This window comes from Alexandromys fortis, unplaced genomic scaffold (assembly GCF_014885135.2).
Source record: "Alexandromys fortis isolate MF-2015 unplaced genomic scaffold, M_Fortis_MF-2015_v1.1 scaffold_48, whole genome shotgun sequence".
NCBI classification, from domain to species: Eukaryota; Metazoa; Chordata; class Mammalia; order Rodentia; family Cricetidae; genus Alexandromys; species Alexandromys fortis.
Genome location: NW_026067947.1, coordinates 3,041,003 through 3,055,852, shown reverse-complemented (window position 1 = coordinate 3,055,852; position 14,850 = coordinate 3,041,003). Strand labels below are relative to the sequence as shown.

General features: G+C 45.0%; 1 protein-coding gene and 1 long non-coding RNA gene across 11 annotated transcripts in view; one reads left to right on the top strand and one right to left on the bottom strand.

The window, feature by feature from the left end:
* The window catches only part of Foxp1 (forkhead box P1), a 622,100-nt gene that overhangs the window by 399,357 nt on the left and 207,893 nt on the right, over positions 1 to 14,850 (top strand). The window lies entirely within an intron of this gene.
* On the bottom strand, positions 122 to 2,838 carry LOC126506087 (uncharacterized). The gene is made up of 3 exons (XR_007593101.1): positions 2,485 to 2,838; positions 1,391 to 1,513; positions 122 to 227 (listed from the first exon to the last, which is right to left on the bottom strand). It is a non-coding gene; the product is annotated as an uncharacterized lncRNA (long non-coding RNA).

The following is a 14,850-nucleotide window of genomic DNA, read 5'->3' as shown; positions in this document are numbered from 1 at the left end:
AAAAAAAATAAGTTTTCACACATGGCAGTCATTTTTATGTCTCAGTGCCACTTGCCACCCTCCCTCTGTGTTTCCCATGCAATTAATACCTAGAACCAGGAGAGCACAATCATCCGAGAGCACAATCATCCGCCACACAGAACCAAGAGCTTTCGCGGAGTCCTCTGGTGAACCCCTTTGAAGTTTCCCATGAGGTCATATGTAATTCTCGTGGTTCATTTGGATTTCTGGAAGAGTGAGGAATTTTGGAAGAAAGAACAGTGAGTGAAAAAAAACTTCCAAAAAGTATTGAAATAAGGAGCGGCGGGGCTGCGTCCCCAACACCCCGGCCGCTTGCTAGCTCATGCCCGAAATAACAACACACAAACTGTATTCATTTAAGAACTGCTTGGCCCATGAACTCTAGCCCTTACAGGCTAATTCTCGCACCTGGACTAGCCCATTTCTAATGATGTGTGTAAGCACCCCAAGGTGCACTTACCGGGAAGATTCTAGCCTCCGTCCATCATGGTGTCTCTGCTCCAGAGAGCAGAGCTGTTCAGTCCTTCTGGGAGCAGAGCAGAGTCAGACCTCACTTCCTCTTCTGCCCAGAATTCTATTCTGTTTACGCCTCCCACCAATGCTTTAATCTATGAGGCCAGCCAAGCAGTTTCTTTAATTAACCAATGAAATCAACAGATTGATATATGACACTCCCACATCAAAAAAGGTCCAGGTACATTTTGTGAAACTGTCACGAAACGCTGGCAGGGAGATGGTGGCACGGTTAGGAAGTGGCTCCTGCTTCCTGGTTGTGGTGCGCCAAGAACTGGTGCCCAAGATAACGAAACCTTCTCTGTTGGCGTCTTAGTAGGTGAGGGTGTAATCTGGGTCTTCTCAATTGGACATTGAATACCAAATAATTTTAAATTTGATGATGCATGGAACAAATTGTAGAATATGTTAATAGACGTGGATAAGGACACAGAAAATGAGCTGTGGCCTGTAGTCCCATTCTCTAGAAATTGCGGCTCCCAGCACTCTTTTCTTCTCCCCTTTAATTTAAAGATCTGTTTCGTGATTTCCATCCAACCGTTCCCATTCCCTCTGTCAAACTTCACTGATGAGAAAAAAGTTAGCACCAACGCTGTTCATCAGCCAGAGTCCCTGCAGCTGATTTCCTTGTGTGGTGGTACTCACTCTTATCTCATTTTCATTTTTGGTTTCTGTATATTTAGAGTTTTAGAGAAACCTTTGGTTTTGATTTCTAACTTCATCATTTATGGTGTGAACAATGTCATTTTCTTAATATTTCTCTCTTTTCACATTTGCCCAGCTTTGCTAGGTAATTCCTTAATCAGGCACAATTCTTTAACTATTAGCTTGTGCCTGCATTCACTGATTTACTTACTTATATAGGCCTTTGAGACATAGTCCTGTTGTGTAGCCCAGCAAGGTCAGAAACCCTGCAGTCCTTCTGCCGTGACCGTCTGAATTCTGAGATTGCGCATGTGCACCAGCACACTTGGCGCTCCTGTTGAGTGCAAGAGGAAAACTTCAACATGGCACGTGACAGACCGTGTTTTCATCAATAAATACGTTTCTTTTGGGGGGGGTAATATTCCAAACATCGCTGGTGTCATACATTCATGTGAGTGTGAATTTGAAATCCCTGACAGAAACTGGTCATGAAAGCATTAGAAATAGCTGCCTTAGAGAAGTGGGTCACAAGTTGGTGGTTTCCAGGTTCATGCCAAATCACTGCCTGAGGTAGTGCAGGTTGCTTATACAAGCACCCTAAGAGCTAAGTACTCTTTTAATAAAGGTTTTTATTTCTCTCTCTCTCTCTCTCTCTCTCTCTCTCTCTCTCTCTCTCTCTCTCTCTCTCTCTGTGTGTGTGTGTGTGTACACATGCATGCAGTTGGGGTTTTGCAGAGACCAGAAGAATTTATCAGATCCCTGGAACAGGAATTCCGCATCTCTGTGAGCTCCTGGCATGACTGTTGGGGACTGAACTTGGGTGCTATGCAAAAGCGGCACACACCCATAATGCCAAGTCATCTCTCTAGCCAGGAGCCCCTACTCTTAAGATTCCCTTTCTGTACGAGCAGGAACATAGCTCTTGCTCACATTCCTTCACACAAAGTCTTACTGGATAAGGCTGGATTTGAACCTGCCTCCTGCCAGCTTCGGGGCCTGAGCTGGGCTGTTTATTGTGTAAACGATCAGTTCATTCAGATATTCTCTCCCATGATGCATGTGTTCTTCCTGTACAGCTTCTGCACATGCCCACTCTGTCACATGTCCTCCATGTCACCATTTTATTGTCCAGAAAGAAAAGAAACCCAGTATCCTGAAGACAGTAGCTTATCCATTGCCAGTCTGCCCTCTTTTCACACAGAGCCCCATTTTTTAACAAATGTACACAAAGATCTTAAGCAACTGTAATTTCTACAGCTTGTTAGTTTTTTCTTCATTTCAAAGGGAGAGCATCTTGCTCCTCACCTGTTGCTCTGTGTCCTCCTGGTGAAGACTAGAACCCCGCCTACTGAGGAAGACCTCAGCAGTTGCTACTGCTTCTCAGACACTCCCGAACATGGCAGAAGCTGGATTGTGCTTCTGGTGAAATTAACAGCAGGCTGTGGGCAAGGAACGAAACAGTGGGGTCCTGGGAGATTCTGGCCAGGCCTCCAAAGCTCTTCCAGATTTCTGTCTCTTGGCACTATCCAAAAACTAAAGGGCTACTTTTAAGAATTGGGAAATCTGGATTTATTAATAAACCTCTACGTAAAGCATGAACAGCAGCGGTTGCAACATATTTTTTAGACAACTTAAAAGCAGCCATTCTGAGGTTGACAGGTTCCCGTTTATTGCTCTTGTGTTTTGTCCATGGAACCAGGAGGTTTAACTGCAGACTTTGTCCAGGTGCCCCAAACAGCTGTCACAGACTGACAGGACTAGGGACATACTTTCTGTGTTTTCTTAGTATTGTGTAACAGGCCTGAACCCCTTTCCCAACCAACAAAAATGTATTTGGTTAATATTTCTAGTACTTTGTGTTTCTTGGTGTGTGTGTGGGGGGGGGGACACATGATTAGTCCAGTCACACTGGTGAATGAGTTTGGCCTTGGGAAGAGCCACAGCTCTCTCTGTTGCTTTAGTATCTGGAACAGTGGCTTGTTTTGCTTTAAGAATGGTTGGCTTTGTTGACAAAATCTCCTTTGCTCCCGGAGAGGTATTTCGTGTTCGTATCTCGGTGGCTTCCCTGCCCTGCTCACATCCGAGAGTTCACCACTTAGCAGAGAACAACTGGTTAGCCAATAAATAAAAGATTGTACTCATGAAGGAGTGTGCTAGGGCGCACGGTGGGGATTTTAAAGATTCATAACCTACAAGTCAAACTATGTACGTTTCCCTGGCAGCAAAATATCTGTTTGTTTCTGGTTTAGGAAACAGACTTTAACTTTCATGCCTGATTTTACGGAGTTGGCACTTGATGCCAAGTTCTTGCCTTGCGGTTAAGTCAACGAACCTGTTAGCTGGTCTCTGCTGTGCATTAGCTCAGAAGCCCAACTGCCAGGCTGGCGAGGACACTTCTGAGTCTGTCCTTATCTCTTTCTCACCTTTAAAAACAAGCTGCTGTGTCTGCTTTCGGCAATCAGGGCAGAGCAGGCTGAGAAACAATCTTTGAAGAGAAGTTGTCATTTGGAAATAGCCCACTATAAAGCTGGGATTTAAGAGGCAGAGAGACCCCTTTCCTGGAGGTGTCCCTGTGGGCGCAATTGTATTGTCATCACAGCAAAGAGACAGGTTTAGTGGGCCACGGAAGAAACAAGCTATTTCAGTTCTCAGGAGGAGCCAGATTGAATGCCACTGTGACAGGCTCAGTGCTTGCCCTTCGGCTACTTGCTGGGGTGGGGAATCCAAGCTCGGGCCTTGCACATGGGGCCAGGTTTGCTGCATCTGCAGTCTTGGATGCTTTGAAGCAGAGAGTTCAGGCTTATCCTGAACTCAGGATACATCTGCCTCTGCTTCCTAAGTGCTGGGATTCCAGGCCTACACTCTGGGCAGCTCCTCAAGCCACTCTCAAGTGCGCCTCCCAGTTTCCTTGTGGGCTCACACTGCCTTCCTGAAAGCCTGTTTGGGTCTGGATCTCTACTTTCTCACATGTCAGAAAACTTCATTTTTTCTGAGTCTGCACTTCCAGCAAGAGTATGGTTAGTGGCTTCAGCTAACACACTCCAACTTGATGGCACCCGTGTCCTGCACGCTCCTTTGCCCCACACCTTACCCTAAGAATGAGAGTGTGATATTTTGTGTTCATTTTTCTCCTTGCTCTTTCTCCGTAGTCTGAATTTTTTAAATTCTTTAGATGATCCACTCCCACATTTTATGGATGATAAAACCAAGCTCAGACAAAATAAAGGCTTCACCCGTTGATTAGCGCCTGTGTGCATGCCCCTGATGTGTTTAGAAACTGCCTTGTAGGGCATGCCGGGGACACTTCCATATGTCAAGATGAATGAGGTCAGAAGCTGCCCTTGTGGACACCTGTACTGTGAGCACCCATGCGCAGGCACCGTGCATGCCTGTGTGACTGGTCATGTACAAGTTCAGTTGCTTGTGTGTTTCTGTTGTTAGTAATTGGGAAGTAAGATTGGTTCACTGTAGATCAGGAATCAGCAAACTGTAAGTTTAAGTTCCATCTATCCATCCATTTATCCATCCATCCATCCATCCATCCATCTATCCATCCACCCATCTGTCCATCCATCCATCCATCCATCTGTCCATCCATCCATTCATCCACCCATCTTTGCTATGTATGGGGGAATTGAACCCAGGATTTTGTGTGCCACAGCCCTCACCCTCATATTTTATTGAGATATTATTTTTAATTTATGATTTTACTGGCGTTTTGAAGTTCTTTTTTATTGGGATTGGGGCATGCATGCTCCATAGAGCTAACTGGGGAGGTCTGAGGATAACATGTGGGAATTGACTCTCACTTTCCATCATGGTGGTTCTGGAGATCAACTCGGGTTGTCAGGCATGGTGGCAAACCCCTTTATTCCACTGAGCCTTCTCACTGGCCCCAACTTTGTGGGTCTTTCTGTCTCACTAATGTGTTATCAGACAGTCCCGGCTATTGCATATAGACAGGCCTGGCTGTGTTGCGGAGAAACTTCATTGAAAGTGTCAGAGGTCAGGCCTTAGCCAGTGGTTTGCCAGCCCTCTCCTGGACCACATATAGATGGTATCTCAAGGAAACACCATCTGTGTTGCAGGGTGGTCAAGCCCCTGTGCTAATCATGTGATTCCTATAGAGCCTTTCTTCTTGGAAAAGGAAAACAAAAATTCCCCAGTTTGGCCTTTCCAACCATGGTTGGTTTCTCAATTCCCATTCCTCAAAGCCTGGTTCCCTGTGGTTATCCCACACGATCCTGACTGATGCCAGGAAAGCAGCTGAGACTTCCCAGAATACACCAGCAGCGTCCCTGGGGAGATGACCTCAACCCTTCTCTCTATGTCAAATGTATCATTGTTATCAGCTGGGCTAAAGGGAGCCTTTGCCACACAGCCCAGTGGAGTCATAGTCTACACCTACCCTCCATTGTCCTTGACCATCCCCACACTCTGTCTCTCACTTTAGAATTTCGTTTCTGTGGGCATGGTGATAGTTCTAGGTACTCTGACGGCTGAGGCAGGAGATCACTGAGCCAGAAGTTCTAGGCTAGCCTGGGAAACATAGCAAAAGACTTGTGTCAAAGAAAGGAACAATTTGTTTTTGTTGTTGTTGTTGTTGGCTCTTTGTGGCCTGTGAAACATGGTGCCTTCCAGGCAGACAGTCTCCTTGTTCTGTGTGTAGTATACAGTGTTACTAACAATTACCCAAGCAATGGCTGGTGGTCTGATTGTGATGTTCCATCTAAGGGTCGTTATGATATGTTAATGTAAGACCAAAAATTAAAGTTCAACAAGATAATTTAACCTTTTCTTGTTGTGAAGTCAAAGTGGTTGAGTAGTGAAGACAAGAACGTTTAGGTTTTGAAGCTGAGGGAGAAAAGTTAAATGTCTCACTGGCTGCTTGTTCCTATCATAGCACGGCGGTTCTTGAGACGTCCCTAGGGACATTGACTCATGTTCTTGGGCAATAGATGGCAAGCTCTCTGTGGTAGAAAAAAAAGGTAGAAAGGAGAAAATGGCTTCTCTAGTGTTCTAGATATAAGAAATCTGCTGGAAGTGTGGCCTAGGAACACTGACATCCCCAGTTAGAATGCTGTGGCTGTCCCTCGGCGGAAGCAAGCCTCTCACCCTGTGAGCTCTGGCTTCTGGTTCATTGCAGTGGCTCCCTTTGTCCCTGTGCTTAGAAAGGACTCCAAACACATCGTTTCTGTCTGATGTTTTGGTTTAGCATTTGTGTTTTGTGTGTGTGTGTGTGTGTGTGTGTGTGTGTGTGTGTGTGTGTGTACATCCATGTGTATGTTTGTGGGAGAGTAGCCATCTTATCAGACACTGTGTGGAAAAACATGGGAATGGTCTGCCCAGCTTCTCAGACCACTTACCCCCTGCTGCTGTGTGAGTTACTAACTTCATCTTCTGACTTGGTGCATAAGGACTGGACTCGAGATAAAACAGCACTTGGAAGTCTAAGGCCTGATAGTTCTGCGCTCGGTCAGCCATTTCTTCTTGTGCTGAGCGCCCTGTGACAGAGCGACTTCCCACTGATCTTGTGGCTTTGTTCCCTCATTGGTCAGTGCTGGTGCTGCCCTCTGATATAGAGGGACCTTGTATGCTGTGAGCATCTCTGCTGTGAAACAAGAAAGTCTCTCCCCTGCGTCACTGTGTAAGAGTAGGCGTCAACAGCAGGGCCTCGCTCCCTTTTGGGCCCAGTGTATCTCGTGTCCAGTGTCTGCTGCCTGTGAGGTTTGTTCACCTTATTTCCTTCCTCTCTTGGCGTCGTGAGCCTAAGGGAAAGCTCTCTTTGTGTTGGTCTGAGCCTCACAGCACCAGGCTTTAACCACCTCTGTATTTCCACTGTCCAGAGCACCCAGAAGTCAGATGCTGCTTCTTCCCTCACACCCCAGAATGAGCTAGAATGCTGCCTCTGTTGTAGGCATTTAGTGTTTCAGGCCTTTGTGGCCTATGGAACAACTAATAGATTTCGAAACTACGGCTGAAAATGCCAGGAAGAGGGAGGATGGTGGGAGTCAATCATTGCTTTAGACCTAGGAGCTGTCACAAAATGCTATGCAGGGGAGAAAACATTGAGTGTAGCATGACCTGCCATGTGGGTTGGGTGGGCTTCAGTTTCTCCATCTACAAAGTGAGTTCTGAGCATCCCATGTTCCTTGGAGCAGTGGTACCTAACACCTGGTAGGCAGTGAAACATTTGGATGCAGGACTCCGAATCCTGAGGTGACCATGGTGTTCCTCCAAGCTCTCGCCTTCCCCAAACTGAGTAGATTTCCTTGAGGCCACTTATGTCCTGTGGTAGAGTGGGGACTTGATTTCTTGGGATGTCCCTTTTCACAATAAGGGACCTACGGAATGGGAATTTGAAAATTCGCCTGCCCTAGTGCTCGTGTGTCCATGTTTTCATCTCTGTTCTCTTCTGTTTTCAGCATGGTACCTGGAAGCTTGATTTCCCTCTGTGACCGCAGGGAGGTGTGTCTGACCCAGGAGTCCTGAGTAGGCAAGCTGGGGCCCACACTGGGAAGCACGGGAGAATGCATGACGCTTGACAGGAAGGGAAGCTGCCAGGACTGTTACTTATCAAAGGCATGTTTGCTGTTGGCCTTAGTATAATAATGTTAATGAGATTATTAGGTGGGGGAGATTTTTGATAAATAATTGATAAGGATTAGAAAGTGCCTTTTCTGCAAATAAACTTCAGAATAATTAATATTCATGGACTCTGTTTGTCAACAGAAAAAAATGTAAATGTAGAGCTGGTCCCCTCACCAGACTCAAGGCCTGAAGGACATCCAAGAGACAGGGGTTAAAGAGAGGAAAAAGCGGTCTTTCCATCCCAGGCCAGGACCCTGGCCCCGTGCAGGTCCCTGCTGCTTTCCATGCCTGTGGGCCCACACGGTGCGGCCCGCCTCTCCCTCTGGAAGAGCCCTGGAGATGAGGTTTGCAATAGGTGCGGGTTGCAGGGTACGCAGGGCGGCTGGCAGGAAGAGGCGAGGCAGCTTGATGACGCGACGGCGGTGTCCTGGAAGCCGCTTCTCTTTTTTTATTTATAATCTCAGTGCGCACTCTGGGTAATAGATGACACCACTCATTCAGTCCTCTCACTTCAAAGCAGGGAAGACGGCACGGATGACAGAGCCCGGAGTGGGAATACAAAGGTACTAACAACAAGAGGGAAATGCCTGTTTACGGGATCGCATTTGTTAGCAGGCGCTTTTCAGCAACTGCTCCCCCAGGAATAGCAGGAAGATGTGCAGCGCGCGCGCTGATTCAACATCTGAAAATGGTACTTAAAGAGTTCCTGCCTGGTAGGGATGTGACGGCGGCTTCTGAGAGGATCCCAGGGACTCGATTTCTTCTATTTATCTATATGTCTCGCTGGTTTGAGTCACCCATGATTGCCTATTTCATCTCTCACAGAGCGTTAACACCTGACGTGCCAACTTTCTACGCGGTACAAAATGTACTTCCATCAAACGGTGGAATTCCTTGGCCCAGAATTATTTAGATAAATTTAGACAGCAACACCGCAGAGTGTGTATTTGGTTGGACAGCTGGACACGTGGATGGATGGAGAAGGGATTGCAGTGTTGTGTGGTTGAGTACAGGTAGACAGAGAGAACTTGCCTCCCCTTCTAAGGGAAAGGAAAGGAAAGACAGTCAAAGCACAAACATGAAGAGGAACAAAGACGGGTAAAGAATAATAGGAAGAGTAACCAGTACAACCCTGTTTTTCCTTCAGATCCATCATGGCTTGAGCTGAGAAAATTCATTGTAGGTGCCCTTCATGGAAGCTAGAGATAGATGGAATCAAGGAGAGGAATTTGACACTTGCCACAGAAATCCAGTTTTCTCGCTCAGTGGCCTTTCAGAGAGGCCCCTTGACAGCGTATGTGAAACAAATATTAACACAAATTGTGTAATTACATCAAAACCCCCAATTCCTCAACGATGCAAAACAGCTTTCCACCAGGAATCCGCCAGCTATAAAACATCCTATAGTCGAAGCAGCAGCGCACTCCCGGGAAACCCCAAGATGGGATCTGAGCGACTTTCACAGTTTATTTTCATGGTATTTAAATTATGATACCAGTGGGTATTTTTAATTAGTGTGCACTTGTCTCCATAAGCCATGTTGGCAAATTTGACTCATTCATACAGTAGTTGCTGGAAAAGAGGCCAGCACAGCCTGCAGGAATTAAAATAAAAAGTTTCTGCAAGCTGTTATCGACATGACCATATCTCATTAACTTTCAAAATGGAGATTATTTGCCTGAAAGCTTGATTTGACTAGCAGTAATCAAATATTAGGCCCAACGGAGTGTGGGGTGGGCTTGTGGGGGGGCTCATTGTTGTGATGTATACCACCGAGTGTTCTGCGGTTCACTTTAAATAGCAGTATAAGATCTTTGTTTTGACAAAAGCAATAGGAAAGAGAAACACAGACATATGGCCCCGAAAGTATTATTAGGATAGTTTTATTTTAGATGAGGGCTCATTATTTACTAAGTTTCCTCGAAGATAAATACGAGCGTGCTGATTACTGATCTCTCCTCTCGTGAAGGGTATGGATGACTGCATTAGCCTTCTCCCCAGCCCCCATCGGAGTTTAAACCTTGGGACCAGTGCCTGTCTTGTGACTACCTTTTCTTGTTTCAGTGGGTTAATTGACGCGAACCTTAAATTCATACTTTGGCTCTGTCCCATTGTTTTAACTAAATACGATGGAGGAGGCTGTGAAGTTGTGCGCAAACCGAGAAAAAGATAGGAGAGCCTTCTCATTCCCTGTACCTTCAAAGAGAGCATCTTCCTTGGAATGGGTATCTGGCCAGTCATTAAGGAGTCTAATGTTGAAAACCTGAAGTTCCCGAAGCAGGTTAGACGTCGTCTTTTTTTTTTGAGATGTTGTATATTTTCTCACGCACAAAGGACCGTTTGTACTGGGTACGGGTAAACTGTAAGATGAAGACGTGGGGGGAGGGTTGGGGGTGACAGGCAAAGAGAAAGGTTCAGTTAAACAAAAGACAAGAGATAAAGTCCTTGCCTTTTTATGTCTTTGAACTGAGAACACGGTCTGCATTTTACCACAGAGAACAAGGCTACAGTGTAAGTAACTGGTTTTTGCATTAGGCTCTCCCCGGAGGTAGCAGAAAAAATATCGTGTCCCTGCATGAAATGTGAATGTGAAATCTACCAGAAAGAAATATTTATGACCATTTCATGCTTGATTAGGCTTGGATGACATCTGTTAGCAGACAGGAGCTGGACAAAGAGAGAGACGCTCGGGGGCAAATGTTAACGGAGTTGTTTAGACGATGCAAGGGCAGAGGCGTCCATTTACTGCCAGGCAAAACACAGGAACTGTGTTAACCACAGTGCAGCTGATGAGCATCCAGGGGGACAGGGACCCTGCAAACTGAGTCGAGGAGCCGTCCCATGCAGCTGGCGATATTCACTGTGCTGCCTCAGTTTATGTCAGAATCCCTTAACATCTGGGTAGCTGGCATCTTAATAAAGTCACAGAAGTGTGACATGAGGATATATGGGAATCCTCTTCCCTTTTCCCGTGAGTTTCCCACCCGTCCCCACTTCTCAGTGCAAGAACTCATTAAGTTCACAGGGTTACCTCATCCGTTCTTCCATCCAAGTCTTATCTTAGTTTTTAATTTTTTTTTTTAACTTAGACCCCTTGGTTCTAACTTAAACAGTCCTGGCTTTAAACAGCACAAAACTTTGCCTAGAATGAGAAGTAAAAATAGTTTTCCGGAACCTATAATCAGTCATTAAACACGCTGAAGTGAGCGCTGTTTGTCTCGGTCATGGCTCCTCGGAGTTAGGGGAAGAAGACTGGGTTCTTTCTGGTTCTTTTCCCAGCCTCTTTTCCTGTAACTTCTCTCTGTCTGGAATGCTGATGGGAAATGTTATTTTGTTTTTGTTTGCAGCAGGTCTGTTGTTTTGATTTTGTCTGAGCGGTATGGAAAACAGTACGTCACTTAGAGTGGGTGTTTTGTGTACCGGCCATTTGGCCGTTGCACATATATTTCTCATGCCTATTACATGATGACAAGGGAACCAAAAAGACACAAGTTTCCAGCTGAATTTTTTCTCTCCACTTTAATAATAGTGAAAAAAAAAAGGAAAACAAAGTTAATAGATTTAGCAGTTTGATGGTATTCAACAATGCGATAGCTGTCTTCGGTTTCGTCCACCCCCCCCCCCTTTTAAGAACTTTTTCATTCTTTGTGGTGAGGAAGGTATTTAGGCGAAGGTCAAGTTAATGCACAGATCAGTTTCTATAATAAACTGCATGTGGATAGCATTTCACATTTTGCATAGAGTTGTGAAATGTTGTAATTTAAGTAGGAAAATGCATAAAAGGATAATAAACAATTTTAACATCATTCCTGTGATTAGTCTGAGGTATTCCCCCCCCCCCGATTTTGGTCCACATATAACAAAACCTCTACCGATAGATGTATTTTAATTAAAATGATTCAAGATAAAATTTGGCCGAAAACTCTGAAGAGAAATCCCAGAGAGTAACTTCAGGCTGTTCACTGGCTCTGTGTAGGCGCGCATTACCCCGATGCCTCCTTGGCATGAAGGGGCATCTTGCAGGAGGGTGGAAGTTAGAGCTCTAAGTAAGTAAGTTTTGGTGTAATACAAAAATATAAAATGGAAACGATGATTAATTTTTCAATTTCTCCATGCAGATATCTAATCATCGCACCCATAGACCGCCAAAGGCACCCATTAAAGATTTAAAAATGCAAGAGGAAGGTAGAATCCAAAAGATGAGATTTGGGATTAAATAATGTAAAATTACTGCAGGGCAACAATGAAGCTCTTTGCACAGTAAGAGATTTTCTCAGACCCATTGGAGAGACACTTAAAATATTGACATGTCTTACACAGTGCGTCCTTGCCATGATGTCAGGCAGATTATGTATAAGTGATCAAATTAAGCCTCTTTTTTTCCAGGTAGTAGCTCATGCTAACAATAAACAACAACAAAGTGGCGGAGCAGTGGGAGGACACGCACACATCCTTCACCGTGCTTTAAATATTGCCCTCCGATGAAAGGGTTTCTTGGAAAGTCACACCCATATATGCTGTCTTCCTGGAGGCTTTCCATTTTAGCTGGGAAAATGCAGTGTTCTAGGGTCGCCTGTGTATATACACTGTGATTTTCTTCAAATCAAAGCAACTTTTATAATCCTAGAAGAAGGAGACCTCACCGCCTCAGTATATAAAAGCTGTCAGGAAGGTCCAGCCGGGCTTCTCCGAGCTCCGCCGCGCTCTTTATCACTTTGCTCAGCCCCACATAATAACATCTTCATCTGAGATTGCCATGGCACGGGGGAGCCGCATTTGTTGATCAAATTTGGCTGGCTAACACTGCGATCTCCTATCCTGAAGTGCGGAGATGTGCCTGGAATATGTAAGTGCAAAGCCGGCCTCCTGATTGATTGATTCTGCCTGTCACAGAACAAGATAACCGGATCAGTAAATACCCTGTGCGTTCACCATCATCTCCACAATCAAAAGTGAGGGCATCATGGGGCTGGAAAACACTGGGGCATGATGGGAAAGCACATATTTCCAAAGGATAAGCAGGAACACATACACAGACAGACATCCACCCCATCACAAAGAAAAGGGAATGCTTTGTGTGTGGCTTCTTAAGAAGGAGCCATGCAAAAGAAGTATTTTCTCTGTGTTTAGAATGCTTCCTGGTTGTAAACCCGGAGTTTATTTTGCAACTGTCATCTTGGAGGTGTTGGACATTTGTCATAAAAAGTTGCTATTTGAGTGCTGTTTACAAAGGAGATTGAGAATGTGATTAGGGGGCCAGAGCTGGTAAGAGGTCAGTAATGTCTCCAGCACCAAGGGAGCCTTTTCCCAAGACTTGCTACCTATTAAAATAAACTTTTTGTTGAAACAGATGGGCTAAACACATGTAAACAAATTGTTTAAACTTTCACTAAATTCCCAGGGAGTTTCTTTGAAAAGTAGCACAAGGTTGCCAGATTTGGTGTTTAATTATACAGAGTTCAAAAAGAGTTGAAAGAGCGGAACTGGGTGAACGTTGGGGCGAGGGGCACTGCTGACAGGTCAGCCTGGGTCACGCATTCATGGCGCCAGGATGGTCTCCCTAATGGCTCGTCACCAAGTCCGTTAAGTTGTCACTTTTCTGTTTGTTTCTTCTTTCCATGAGATTTTAAGTTCCTGGGAGATGAGTATCATGTATTCTTGTCCCCATTTTCCTGGAAGATGAGTCTGTATGAGGTACCCAAGATGTAGCAACTAAGTAAAGATGGGGCCAGGTATTGGGCTTCCTTCATTGCATCGCGAGTTATTCTTCTCCTGAGATGTAACTGGGTTCCAGAATTTGAATGGCATTCTAACATAGCCCCTTTGGGGAAAACATAATCATTCTCTTCGTATCAGGCAGTTCATTGGCTATCTTCAGCCTTCCACACTCATGCAGAGTGAGAATGGACATTGGATGCTGAGGCATGTTGCTTATTTTACTAATAGTCACGCAGAGTTACTAGATGATGATGCTGCCTCCGATTCTGCCACATCACCCACTGGCAGGTGGAGCCTTGCTCCCCAACTGTAGACTTTGCACAAACTTGTAAGTGGTTCACAGCGTGCTGTGTGGACTTGTTTTCTTGGCTACCTCTGGGGTGGGTGATCTAGCAGAGGCATTTCTTACCTTCCCCCTTCTGTTTTATTTGGCTCCAATCAGTGCCTGCCCATTTCAGATCCTCTAGTTTGGCCCACAAAGGCCACCCCTGTGGCACTTTTAAGCAAGATCGGGCTTAGAAGCAACCATGAAGTCAAGAAGCACGTGTCTCTGAAGACAGTCCCGTCTGTGGAAGGTGTGTGTGAGCTAAGGACTGCAGCGGAGCGCCTTACGTGCTGAAACCAGCGCTTACACTTCAGAAAGAATTATTACCATGTGTGAGATGTCTGGTTAGTCCTTTGTGACTTAGTTATTTTTTATTTGAAATGATTAAAAATGCCTTTTGGCAGAATTGGCCTCCTTTCTTAATTTTCTGAACATAAAGCTTAAATGAGTTTAATGTTCTCGAGGAGAAAAGGGAAGTGAGGTACTGATAGTCTCGGAGAGGCCATTCTGAGAAACAGGTTTGGATTTTCTTCTTCTTTTTTTTCCAAGGGCGGCATTCCCCTTCGTTGCGGCACAGACTCTTCCTAGTAACATTGTCTAAACTCATTTCTTCTCAGGGTGTGTTTGACTTCCTTCCCTTCCCTCTCAGGAAAGAGAACGTGTTTTATTGGATATTTTTCTTCCAGTCCTTGTTTCCATTATTTTTGCCAAAATTCATGGGAGTTCACTTTCCATCTGAATGCCTGAAATATTCCTTGAAGAATCTACATTTGGGGACAGCTAGGGGAAAGAAAGGCTCTGCAAATTGATTTAGTGGTCTTAGTAACCACTATCATTTTATTTACTGAGGATTTTAGAGGCAAATCATTTTAGGGGGGCGGGCTTGTTGAAGTCTAAAGTTCAAAAGAAATTCCTTTTCTCTGGCTTGCATGGTATTGTCCTTTAGTTTCCAAGGGAAGGGACAAAGCTTCAACCTTGCTTTATTTCAAGAAAGAAATGGTGGATAGATTTTGTTATCGTGAAGCAGTCTTCACTGA